The sequence below is a fragment of the Clinocottus analis genome, unplaced genomic scaffold (assembly GCF_023055335.1).
Source record: "Clinocottus analis isolate CAN_PGR_092001 unplaced genomic scaffold, fCliAna1.0.p SCAF_13, whole genome shotgun sequence".
Classification (NCBI taxonomy): domain Eukaryota; kingdom Metazoa; phylum Chordata; class Actinopteri; order Perciformes; family Cottidae; genus Clinocottus; species Clinocottus analis.
The window spans coordinates 6,161,821-6,174,552 of record NW_027175854.1 but is presented as its reverse complement, the minus strand read 5'-3'; positions in this window follow the sequence as shown (position 1 = coordinate 6,174,552).

The following is a 12,732-nucleotide window of genomic DNA, read 5'->3' as shown; positions in this document are numbered from 1 at the left end:
AGTCTACAAAAAAGTGTTGTGAGGAGAATTAGACACAAATGAGCACATCTTTTTTTAGACAAAATGTACTCCAACAAGTTGACAGCATGGTTGGAGTAAATTCCAGGTTAAGGCGTTGTGCTTTAGAGTTATGGCGACATGTGGGGTGACGAGTTCAATAGAAGGTCATTAAGTATATTGAAACTGTATATGCATTCAGATTTGAGAGATACTGTTTTCAATACAAAACATAGGATCAGGTAATAAAACATGTTAAATATCGATAACACCATGCAAAAGTATACAAGACTGTAATAAAAATACAACACTGTGAAAGTAAGGTGCAAGTACTTTTACTTTATGTTGATTTAGCGCACAATATTTATTTTAGTGAGAAAAAAATCTGTTGTGTTTCCTCCACCATCGGCTCCTATGGGTTAGTGCTTCATGAGGGTTCATGTAATCACTTAAGGCTGACATTTGTTTCGACTTTTATTTCAACTTCCACTCAAGTTTCCAAAGACACATTTACAGAAAAATACTTAACATCATACATGTATTATTTATAAATTATTATTATGCATTGATTATGATATCCATATTGAGAGAGGACACTGGGCATAGTCTCAGTTTCATCCCTTAGTTTGGGTTCGACGCCCATATCATTGGTAAGTGCTTGAATTCATGCACTGCTGCGTCACTGTTTCACAACTTCACCTGTTGTAGCATCTCACCCGTATGTGCTGTATTGGTATGTTCAATAAATGACATCGCTGGACTTCAGATGTTCATGTTTTTTTTTTCAGACGATGCCCCAGTTCCTTAAGGTCCTTTCCTAATACACACTGTGCATTAGTGTGTATTTGCTCAGTCAAATGAGGACACGCACACACGGCAGGTCATTTCAGTTCGGCTGTCACGTTGTAGTAATGTCTATATAGCTTTAACGTGCAGGCAGCTCGCTCATCATCCGAGCCCCTTTAAGAACGGCAATATAATGTTTATTGCCGTAAGCACTTTTTTTTTTTTAACCCCCTCACATAGCTGCCCTCCATCTTTCTTTCTCCGTTCTTCCTCTTTTCTTTTTCGTCCTCCCTCTCTTCCTCTCTGTAGGCCAAGAAAATGTGCTGTGTCTGCAGGGAGGTTATTTGGTGCAGGAGACGGCGAGTAATTGATAACGGTGCAGGCTTTGCTAACAGGAGAGCTGTGTTTGCTTTTCCAAGAAACGAGGAAGAGACAGAAACACAGGTAATTGAAAGTGAGAAGGATAAAGAGGTGTCAAACAGAGAAACAAATAAAGTCATTTTTACTGTTACGGCCAGGCTACATTTCAGTTATTGCTTAGGAGAAGTCATTTAAGGAGGGATGAGATAATATGTAATCTATCTAATCACTACTTAATTACACTAAATGGTGTTCATCCACTGAGGAGTTTGGACTTGAAAACCAACTCAGGCCTTAATGAATACAAAATGTAATGATTATTTCAGCAGTTTAATAAAATGTATCAAAAAATAAGGACACTATAGATTAAGTATATATGCTTCCATTATATTACTTTATCTGTGTCTACATAGTGATGATTGACTTTGTGATGTTTTGTGGACCTAAATTACATGTCCTTGCAATGAAAAGGGACAACTAATTGGTTGGTTAAATTAAACCTTAACAACATGACAATAGTTACAGTCACAACATGTGTTGTTTTTTTTTAGTACCGTCAGCGTCAAACAGTGATGCCAGACATTGGAAATCTGATATAGAGCATGCTCCTCTGAATCAGCATATTGTTTCACCGTATATCTGGTCTATAATTTCAGAAATAACTTAAAACTCGTAAAGACAAACTTCACCTGCAAGGAAAATGTGACGCCGAGATAAAAAGATGAAATTCATATGTTTACCGTGTGAGCTGCTGCTGATGCAGTCGATTACAATTCAGGGTTTCCGGAGCTCGCGCCCGACTGCGTCAGACCTGCCTCACCACCGAATGTGCTTCTTAAATATTGATGAGGTGTCTCAAGCTGACTGGGGCCTCAGGTTAGCACTGAAACTATAAGATAAACTGGCAAGGTGTGTCTACTGCACTAGATGCATACACACACACACAGTGCACACATAATGCACACACAGATTTGAGCATCCTTACACGTAATGCACTCATTTAGACAAACGTACAAATTATATTGACTACATTTTTTTTCCTAGTGGCTCAAATACACTTCGTCATGACAGAAAATATTGTATTAATTTCCTATTTCTACATTGTATTTAGTTTTTACAGCGTTTGAGAACTTATTCTGAGAAAACAACATTGCATTGTAGGGACAAAAATAACAAAGATGCAGCGAAGAAGGAAGAGTTTTGAGACTCTGTAGAGAGGAAGCTCCACGCTCGTCCTACACAGGGGAACATTTGCCACGCCCAAAATGCAAAAACACTACCACCGCCTCATCCCCCTACTCCCTCTTCAGAAAAAAATGAGATATGCTGATGAAAGCTGGCAGCACTCTGGTGGATGAAGAAGAAGCATTTTGGGGCTTCGGAGGCATCAGAGTGATTCAGACAACCCGAGGGGGGGAAGCTTGTGATATTTCATCTCTGTCTGTCTTCGGTGTTTTAACTGCGCTTGCTTCGCTTTTCCTCATTGAGTTTATTCTCAACAACGTGTGCTGTGTCTTTTTGTCCAACTTTTTTGCCTCTGGTACTGTTTTTTTTTATCAAAGAGTTTATCGAGCCAAAGCAAAGCTATTTTTGTGATAGTCAGAACTACCTGGGCTGCTGTTTCGTGTCATAAGCAAACCTTCTGAATTCTTTGCAAACAATCGGTTGTCTGGAGTGCTTTCAGATTTAACTGTAAACGTTCTCTATACGGCAGAAAACAAACGTATAGGGGTGAAGTAAATGTCTAAAAGTAGATTGAACATGTAACTTGCAAACATAATGCAAAAAGAAGAAGCTTCATGGACATAATTACCTTTCTATTTAATGGGTAGATAAGTTTATAACAGCTATATTGCATGTGGGTTTTATTAAAAGTTTGAATCATTTGATTCTATTAAAACATGTATTTCTTCCCCAGACAGTTCCAGTTGTCTGGTGGACAGCATGGAGGACGGTAGTGTGTACTCTTGCTCTACCCCACCTTCTCTTCTTGTGTGCAGCAGTTTTTTTTTTGTTGTTTTTTTGCAGCCTGTTCCACTTTCATAAAATATGCAGAGTAACGCTCAGTCTGTTGCCATTCTCCAGTCTGGGGTTGCGTGACTTTGAGCTTCGTGACCCAAACCAGAGAGACAGCTTACTCGACCGTGACACTACTCTAACTCGGTTCAGCCTGACTGCCTTGCAGCACAGCGTGTTGCATGAAAAGGGAAGTTAGTGGATTAGAGAGAGAAAAAACACTGTCACGCTTTGAATTTCTTCGAGGGACATCAATAGGAAGCTCGTGTGGATGCAGACATTTCTGTTCCCTCTGAAGGACTCATCCCTACTGTTATATGCCAAACGATGCCCTTAACTTACTGTACGTGCACTTGTGTTGAGGGTTTCATTATGTACTGTATAAAGAAATATATTTTCTGCCTTTTGATTGATATTATGAATCAATATATTGAATGTGACAAGTACAAACTATTTACTTTGGGAGAACAAAGTGAGACTTTACAAACTTCTTTCCATTTCTTTCTCATAAAAAGTTCTTCTTATCAGCTCTGTTTCAAATGTACAGTTATTATCATTTGGGGAGCAGTGTCTATAATCATATTTAGATGTTGTTGTCCCTGAAGGGAAATCTTTCTAACAACTAATGCACAGAGCAGTATGAATTATCATACAAAATGTAGTTTATATAAGCCATTCAAATGCACAAATCACGATGGGAAAGAAGTGCTTGTGAGGTTGGGCGATGGCGAGGGGCGACTGCAGGAGCTTTGTTAAATTCTTAATAGAAAATGTGAAGCACTAACTTCAAGGATTTTAATGTTAGAGCAGAGCTGAGGCACAAAGCTGATGTAAGGTTCCAACAACCATGACTCATCTTCATTAGAGAGGCACCTTCCCTCCCTCCATTCCTTATATCCATCCACCATCCCACCTTTCCCTTAATGTGTCTCGACATTGTGTCTCACAATAGCTTTTCTTAGATTGAGAGTAGCTATAGTTAGTTCTGCATTAACAAGCAAACAAAGATTCATCTATACTATAGATTCTATAGTATAGTGTTGCATATAGTTTTAAAAGCAGACCCCGGGAAGTTGCTCAGTAAAGTGTGAAGAATGAAGAATAAGAAGAAAAATGTGCACGCCCGATAAAAACTTTTTAAGTTTAGATTGAATGAGCCTTCTTTTGAAGCATTATAGTGTATTGATTTGCCAAACCGTATTATTTTATATGCAAATACCAAAAGATGATGAGGACAAGGAAGTAAAGCAGGGACAAGTAAAAGGGAGACAACTGAAAAACAAAGGAAGACAGACTCAAAGGAACTGTTCTACTTCAACCTTCAACTTCTGCTTTTAGCGCAGTCACCAAGCTGTCAGTCACTGGCATAAAACACACACACACACACACACACACACACACACACAGTGACACTGACTCGAGGGATTACTGCCTCTGAATACAAAGAAGTACTTAGCAGGATTGGCTGCAGGCTGCCTACGATGATACCATGTTAGTGAACCTATTACTGTCTGTAAATAAATGTACCGTCAGTTTCCTCCAGCCATCATCTAAATCACTATATAATGTACATTTGCAGGATTTGTACGCTAAATAGTTGATCCTGCAGGTTGATGTCATGCATTCACAGAGCTCTACAGAGCATTTAAGCCTCCTCTTGTTCTGCAAATTTACTGGTTCACTCTCACCACTCGCATCAGCATTGTTTTCAGCCGCACAAGAAAAGCTCTTCATTCCAGCCGTGGGACACACACACATTCTAGTCCGCCCTTCCTGTCGTCTTTGACCACCCAAAAGACGGCCCGTGAGTCATTCGGGAAGTTGCGACACATTTTGTCGATCAGCTATGAGGACTTGTGGAGGGCAACAGTTTGACAGTGCAAAAGGGGACCATCCCCTTCACTGCAACAGTGTTATATTCATGCTGCAGCAACAGATACAGTTACGTAATGAGTTCCGAATGGGTAGTTAGCATCCCGACAACGCACACACACACACACACACACACACACACCAACCAACGCCCACCTTCCTTCACCTCAAAGCCTCTGTTCGAAATCCCTCTCCTTCCCCCTCTCACCCCATCTTTGTTACTCTTTTCCTTGCTCTCCCCTCCCCCCTCTCCTCTCTCCTCTCTCCTCTCTCCCTCCCTCATTCAGCTGTATCATGGTTCTGCAGCTCAACCTCTGCAGCATGACTCCACTTTCCTCTCTGCGCCTCGGTCTGCCTCTCCGGCAGCTCGCTGATAGGTCCCAGAGAAATGCTGGACTTAAATATAACTAGAGGCAGACCTACAGTACAGTATACCATTGTGTGTTTCACCTCACATAAAGAATACACCGCACTTTTACATTAAGTGGTATTTCTAGGAGCACAGACAGTTTAATTGCTCCTTGCTGCAGCCATTAGAGCCCGTGGTACATGAATCAGACAGAAATAGCATTCACAACGTACAGCTGTTGAGATCAGTTAATGTCCCAAAGGACCATACAAACAACATTTTTACGCAGTCTCACTAAAAGTGTTACCTCCCTCTGTTTTTATGCTTCATATTGGAGCAGCCTGTCACGACTCAAAGTAAGAGGAAAAAAGGAAAAAAGAAAAACCGTTCCACTGGTATGAAGCATGCAGGCACAAAAGAGTTCATGAAAGACAAAAATGGAAAGTAAAAACATACAATAAAGACACCAAGGCAACCGTTTTACTGGCCGCCAATGACCACAACCCTGAGATCTCTGTTTGACATCTTGAATGGTAATGCCCACGCGTCACTGATAGTTTTGAACACTGTCCAGCTACACCATCACCCTCCCATGAATTATAAGTCACAAATCAAGCCCATTCTTTATTCCTCCAGCCAGATTTCTTCAAGGACACTTTGTGATTTGACATCACATCCAGTTCTCTCATTCTGGGGTCCAGATGTTCTTCTCTGTATGTGCCCCCCCTCTTAATTTAAAAGGTTTCAAAGAAGACACACCTTACTGAAATACATGCATTGCATTGGGTCCTATGAGAAAAACACAATAGTATTAGACTAAAGTAGTTGAAAGCCATGAATAGCAGCTCTGGTTCTGCTTTAAGCCAAGTGCTAAAGTCAGCATGCTAACATGCTCACATTGAGAATGTGAACACGTCGACGTTCAGCAGGCATACTTTTAACCATGTTCACTATCTTGGTGGCATCTCGTCTGAGTTCAAAGCGCCACATCAAGTCACAAACAGGAAATGCTGATTAATCTCTTGCCTTTAATTCTGTTAATCATAGCATCACATAAAACACTACAGGTTAATTATTGGCACTACACACAAATGACTACAGCCATCGTTATTTGTTTTTTTTTATCTCAAAAAGTGTTTTGCACATATACAAACAGGTATTGTAGAACAACCTCTGAGTCATATCAGTCGGATTCAGGAGGTGAGTCATCCAAGTCAACCTGTGCAGTTTGAACAGTTACTTTCAACCTCACAAGAAGATTGACCCAATAATGTTGTGTTTACCCACAAACGGGTTCATTTAAATTGGTGTTAACAGTATTCTACAAAACAATGCAATTAGTTTATTACAATAAGTGCCTTAAGTGCACTTTCAAACTCATAATTCAGCATCTGACAAGTGTTGAATGCAGCAGATTGTTAATGTAATGCGTCCCACCGTGTTGTATATTCTTTCAACTCATTTGGTTTTGCACAGTCAGACAGGGGATGATGACAACTATCATTTCAGTTTCTCAAATTATTTTACTGGTTTCTTGGCACTTTGTCTGGCGCATCAGAAAATACGCATTGAGAAAATCTTATGATTGTGATATAAAATAAACGATTCACAGAGGGCTAGAATATCTAAAAAATGACGGAGGAGGACGGAGACATAAAAAGAGAGACAGTGAATCTGCTTCTGTGTAGGTGGAGACAGCAGAGGAGGGAGGAGGGTTGCAGAGAAGGAGGATGATGAGACACACTGCAGATTAAAAACATGATGTCAGACCACTGAAGATGGTCCAGGATATTGGAGATAGAGAGATGTAAATCTGGAAAAGTTACGTTAGTAGCTAAAAAGCACAATATGATTATGAAATTCACTTTTAATTTCTTGCACTGGCGTACTACTAGTACCTGCGAATCCAGACGAGTGCGTAAATAGCAAAGGTTTTAGAGAAGATGCATGTGCTTGGGAAGTACTGAGGATAAGATTGGACAAATGAGACTAGGATTATACTGCTCGAGTTTGTTAACAGATATTTTAACATGGTTTTGCTGTTGGCGAAAATATCTTATTTACTTCAAAACAACAAAGTAACCCTCTAACACGTGATTTTGTGAAAAGAGAGTCCAATGAAAAGCATACACTGATGAAATAACTAAATTGTCTCACAGTGCTCATCCTCAGAGGGATGATACAGTTTGATCTGGCTTTCGCTGATCGTTCACTTCCTCCCCAGACCAGTAAAGCTGCTGATTTAAGCTTTAAATATGTTAAGGCTCATCAAGAGACAAGACCTTGTCAGCATGTGTGTGCGCGTGAGAGAGCGGGAGAGACAGAAACACACTGATTCAATGAGCCCTATGTGTGTTTATGACAGCGTGTGCGTGTTCAACACACGACAGGACCCTTGCCTTTTGTTCTGAGTGACCCTGAAGAACTGCATCCACGACAGCTTCCCGCAGCACAATGCGGGATCTCCTGCCCCGCCCCCACATACATCAGGTGGCTGTATTTGCAAAGCACAACATGTGTAAACCAATTTGTCTGGACGACATTGGCGCGAGGTCGTATTGACGTCTCAGCCACGCGATACATGCTGACACGCATGGTTCAGAGACAACAGAGGCTCCCGTAGCGAGGAAGAGGACGCCACAAACATGCTGGAGGCGGCAGAAAGTGCTGTGCAAACACAGTACACAGTTAAAATATGCTCTGAATACCACAAAGCATCGTTGCTGTACTCAAACACTTAAACTGAATTGAAATTACATGGGGATTGGACTTCTGTTGCTGCAAAGAGCCCAGGGAGCAACTTGGTGTTCAATGTCTTGCTCAAGAACACTTATACACGCCGTCTGCTCGTGGGAGCCAAGGATCGAACTGCCAACCTTGCCGTTTAAGGGACGTCAAAGGGACGTAAGCATGTGATTGGACAGTTTACAAGTGTGGTAGGAACTAGAGATGTCTGTGCTGTGGCTCGCGCTAAACACACCTCCTTTATGAAGAAAAGTTGCAGATTGATGACGGATGGATGTCATGATATTATTGTCTGAAACTAGTTGGTTCAAGCTCACGTAAGCACATCTCATATTTTGTTGGACTTGGGGCAAACCTATGACCAGGAATGTGATGTTAAAGGGTAAAAAACAATATTGTTTCTTTAATCTCGACTATGATTACAGACAACGAAATATTCAAGCAACATGTATAGCATTTAGGTTGCTCCGTACGTAGAGTGTTTTGGTACTCACAGATTAAACTCAAGGCCATGATAACCGTACTGACAGCTGCTGTCTGATCACATACATACATATATATATATATATATATATATATATATATATATATATATATATATATATATATATATATATATATATATATATATATAGTTTAGTGGAATATAGAGTGTGTGCATTTGAGTGTGTGTGTGTGCATTAAATTGGTTTTGTTGCATTCACTCAGGGAGGCGACAGATTTATAACATGGTTCCCACTTGTTTTAGTCATATATTGTGTTGCGTAACGTCATTAAAATGGGTGATTGAAACTAATGTTGACATTTTATTGAGCGTATATTTCAGGTTGCCTATCAAAACTTAACAGAAGAGCAAATGATGACTACGTAGGTCTTGTTTCCTCAGGTGTTACTATTACTCAGAACCTGTCGGCTCCACACAGGTCTAATCTGACAGCTTCTTTGTGTCCGTCTGTGTGTATGTGTGTGTGTGTGTGTGTGTGTGTGAGACGAAACTATTTCCTGTTTTTTTGCCAGCCGTACTCCCTGTGTGAGGATAATGTGGAACAGTATTATTTCTGTGGCTACTGAGCCGTCCACAGAGGAATCACCTGCGAGAGAAGACGCTGCATCCGAACCCGATCTCCACACACCGAGGGAAAGCTACTGATGCATTGCAGATAAACTGCAGATCCTAGTGTAACCCCTCCCTTTTTCCTCCCCTCTTCCATTCTTGTTGCTCTTTTTTTGGCCTGCCACTACTCATGACATCATCACAGCTTTCCACCCAACCTGCTACCATCACCCCATAGAGCTGTCACACCCTGCTTACCTCACCATCTGAGTCTCTTCTCCTGACACCTCTCCACCGTCTTTCTCAGGATCCAACACAGCCCTGCTCTTTGCAGGACATTCTTCTGACAACAAGCTTTATTGTTATGTAATCTGGACATCATTTATGTCTTTTGTTGAAAATGTGAATTCTTCTGGCTTCAAAAAGTGCGCTAAAATCATGAATTTATATGAATATAATGTTCATCATACGGAATCTGTTTTCATTTTCTCACACAGATTCTATTTGAACACAAACTTGAGTCAGTGGTGGAGGAAGTGCTCAGATCCTTTATCTCAGTAAGAGTATCAATATCACAAAATGTGCTTACACCAATGAGAAGTACTATTTATGCAAAACTACCCCGTTGAAAGCGTTATGCTATAATATCTATTACATTATTGGATTTGACTGTTGTAGTTGGTCAAAGTGTGGTGATCCTGTTTTCTATGTAAAAGTACTTCATCTTCAAAGTACGTATCTAAACTATGGTCTTGTTAAACGTATACAATTCCTTAGCTGAAATATAATGCAGTAACCTTTTTTATGTTGAAAAAGTACCTAGACATGCTGCATTATACTTGAGAACATTTAAATAAATCTAGTTACATCCTACTCTGAAAGATTGTATTTATACTTTATTCTAGGATATGATACTAATTCACAGCTTATCACGACAAATGCTCTATTTACTGCTGTTTTAAAAAGGTTTTCTAAAACTAGTGACCGGCATATTGATGGTTTCAGTATTTCCATTGGCTATAGAATAACACCAAACTCAACTCCATCTTGTTTTTTTGGGGTGAAAGTGTCCATAGCCGTATAGATAATTGCAGTACAAAATTCAAACAGAAAAATATTGGTATCTTTGGAAATTCAAAGTTCTGAACACACACACACACACACACACACGATAATGTGCTTTCTGCAGGTTCAGTGTCATGGGTTTCACTAAATCCAGTATATTCCTCTAAGACAACCCCCTCATAGATTTTCTTAGCCAGCATGTGCATCAGCAGAGCTGTGAAGACCACTGGGGGAAAAATAAAGTGAATCAATATACAACGGACCTGAAGTGGGAGCTGAACATGCAATAATGTAAATCCTCCAACTGTAAAAGCCCTGAGGTGTGCACACGGGCTCAAACACGTGCAAAACGATGCACAAAATCATGGGGAAAGTATGTGATGTAGTAAAACCTTCTAAACAGAGTATACACAGTTATGTTACATTTGATGTCAGCTTCATGCTCTTATTCCACATCATCGTATGAGAAACTAGTAGAACATGATGCCTCAAGTGTATTGGCGCATCAGGACATAGTAACGACCTTGGCGCCAACATTATTTATGTATTGCAGTCTGTTAAGGACGTCTCCATGACAACTGCAAGTGATTAACTGAAGGTATGCGACGTCAGGTGGAGATGGATGCTCGTGTCGTAGATTGAGGAAAAGCAATATTGTTATTTCGGACAACCGTCATGGTGACTGGGAGCAGGACAGAGATGGAGGGACAGAGATGAGGCAGGAAGGAGACAGAGAGATAATAATAATAATAATAATAAAAAAAGGGATGCAGAAAAAGAAGAAAAGAGCAGCAGTGATAAAGAGGAAGGCAGCAACTACAGCAACAGAGATGAAGAGGGGAACGTATAACGTATACACAGTTTCAACTGGTGTCCCTAGCAGCTCAGTATTTATGACTGCGTGTGTGTCAAGTCATTTACTCTGGCCACCTGCAATCACCACACACACACACGCACACACACACACACACACACACACACACACACACAGTGAAGGAGTAAGCTGGTTAGTAGGAAATGTAGAGCCTGCAAAAATGAGGAAATGTAATAATACATGCTGTATTTCTACTATTCATACAAAACCCCAATCACTGCACATTCACAGTAGTGGAGCGTTATGTGTGTACACATAAACAAGCCAAGTCTCGCTTTCAATAGGAAGAAATGCTATTTCGGGCCAGAGCTACCAGTGAGGACACTAAGGTTATGTATTCCATATTTTTTTCGGGGAAATACTAATGTAACTCTTAACCAGTATTTGCTGGAAAATGATAATAATCCCAAAGATTCGGAGAGCTTTTTGTGGGTAGTCGTGACCTTAGTATGTTTGAATACTGACTGTTGATTATCAAAGAACGCTTTTGGAACATGTGCTCTATCTCTCATATGCTATATTATACTGCTATTAACAAATATTGCAACGCTGCCACTTATATTTGTCACTCAGCGGCACAAAAGGTCACGCTGTCCTTGTATTCTCTGTATCAGCAGAATATAACAACGTATACGCCGTGTCACCCAAAGACGCTGCGGCCTTGAACACATTGGGGATGCTCCCTCGGCGGACTGGTCTCTGAAGGTTAGAAGCTGGGACAGACTGGGGCTGACTGGGATGGGCTCGTCTGCTTCTGCTGGAGTTTCTTTCTGCTGCAGTGCCATTTGAAAACACTCCAACCCTTCTGCAGTGCGCTGGAGCCCAGAACTGATGTTGAATGACTCCCCTGTTTTTTTTTTTTGCCCAACCCAGACATCCGTCACGCCACTGTGTACTTCACATTACCGCCGTCGGCCCTCGTCGGGCGTCCAAAAGCACCTCAAATTACTGAGTGAAGAGCCAGACAGTTAAATGTACGCGTCCAAAAATGGGCCTGCAAAGAGAAACTCATGGGGCAGTGGCCAAGGACACTGTAACGTCGGCGTGCCAGGAGATCGTGGGTGGGGTTGCTGGAGAAAAAGCATTTACAATGCATAGGAGGAGAATGTAATTGTGACCGTTTCTCCCTTCCTTTCTGTCCTGCTCTCTTTCTATTTTCTCTCTCTCTCTCTCTCTCTCTCTCTCTCTCTCTCTCTCTCTCTCTCTCCCTCTCTCTCCCCCTCTCTCTGTCTCACGAGCAATCTAAAATGGGCCATGCTTGATGCATTAGCTCTGCTTGACTAAAGCTCGCAGTGGAAAGCCAATGAGCTGGACGAGAAAATGTAGCCAGGTGATTGATGGCTAATGTCTAATTCTGTGTTGAAAAGGAGAATAAGTTATACTCACATGCTTTATCTAAACGAGCAGCTGTTTAAAGGTAAACCTTACTTATTTGTTTCAGGTATTTAACTTAAGAAGTGAAAGAATTGCCACTTAACTCTGAATAATCTGCATGTCACCATTGGCAGGATGGATGGTCCTATGGAGAAGGGCTCATGTTGACAGGGTTACACATGAATTCATGGTTCCTCAAATAGCACTAATGCAGCTTCATCCCCTTCAACAATTGGTAAT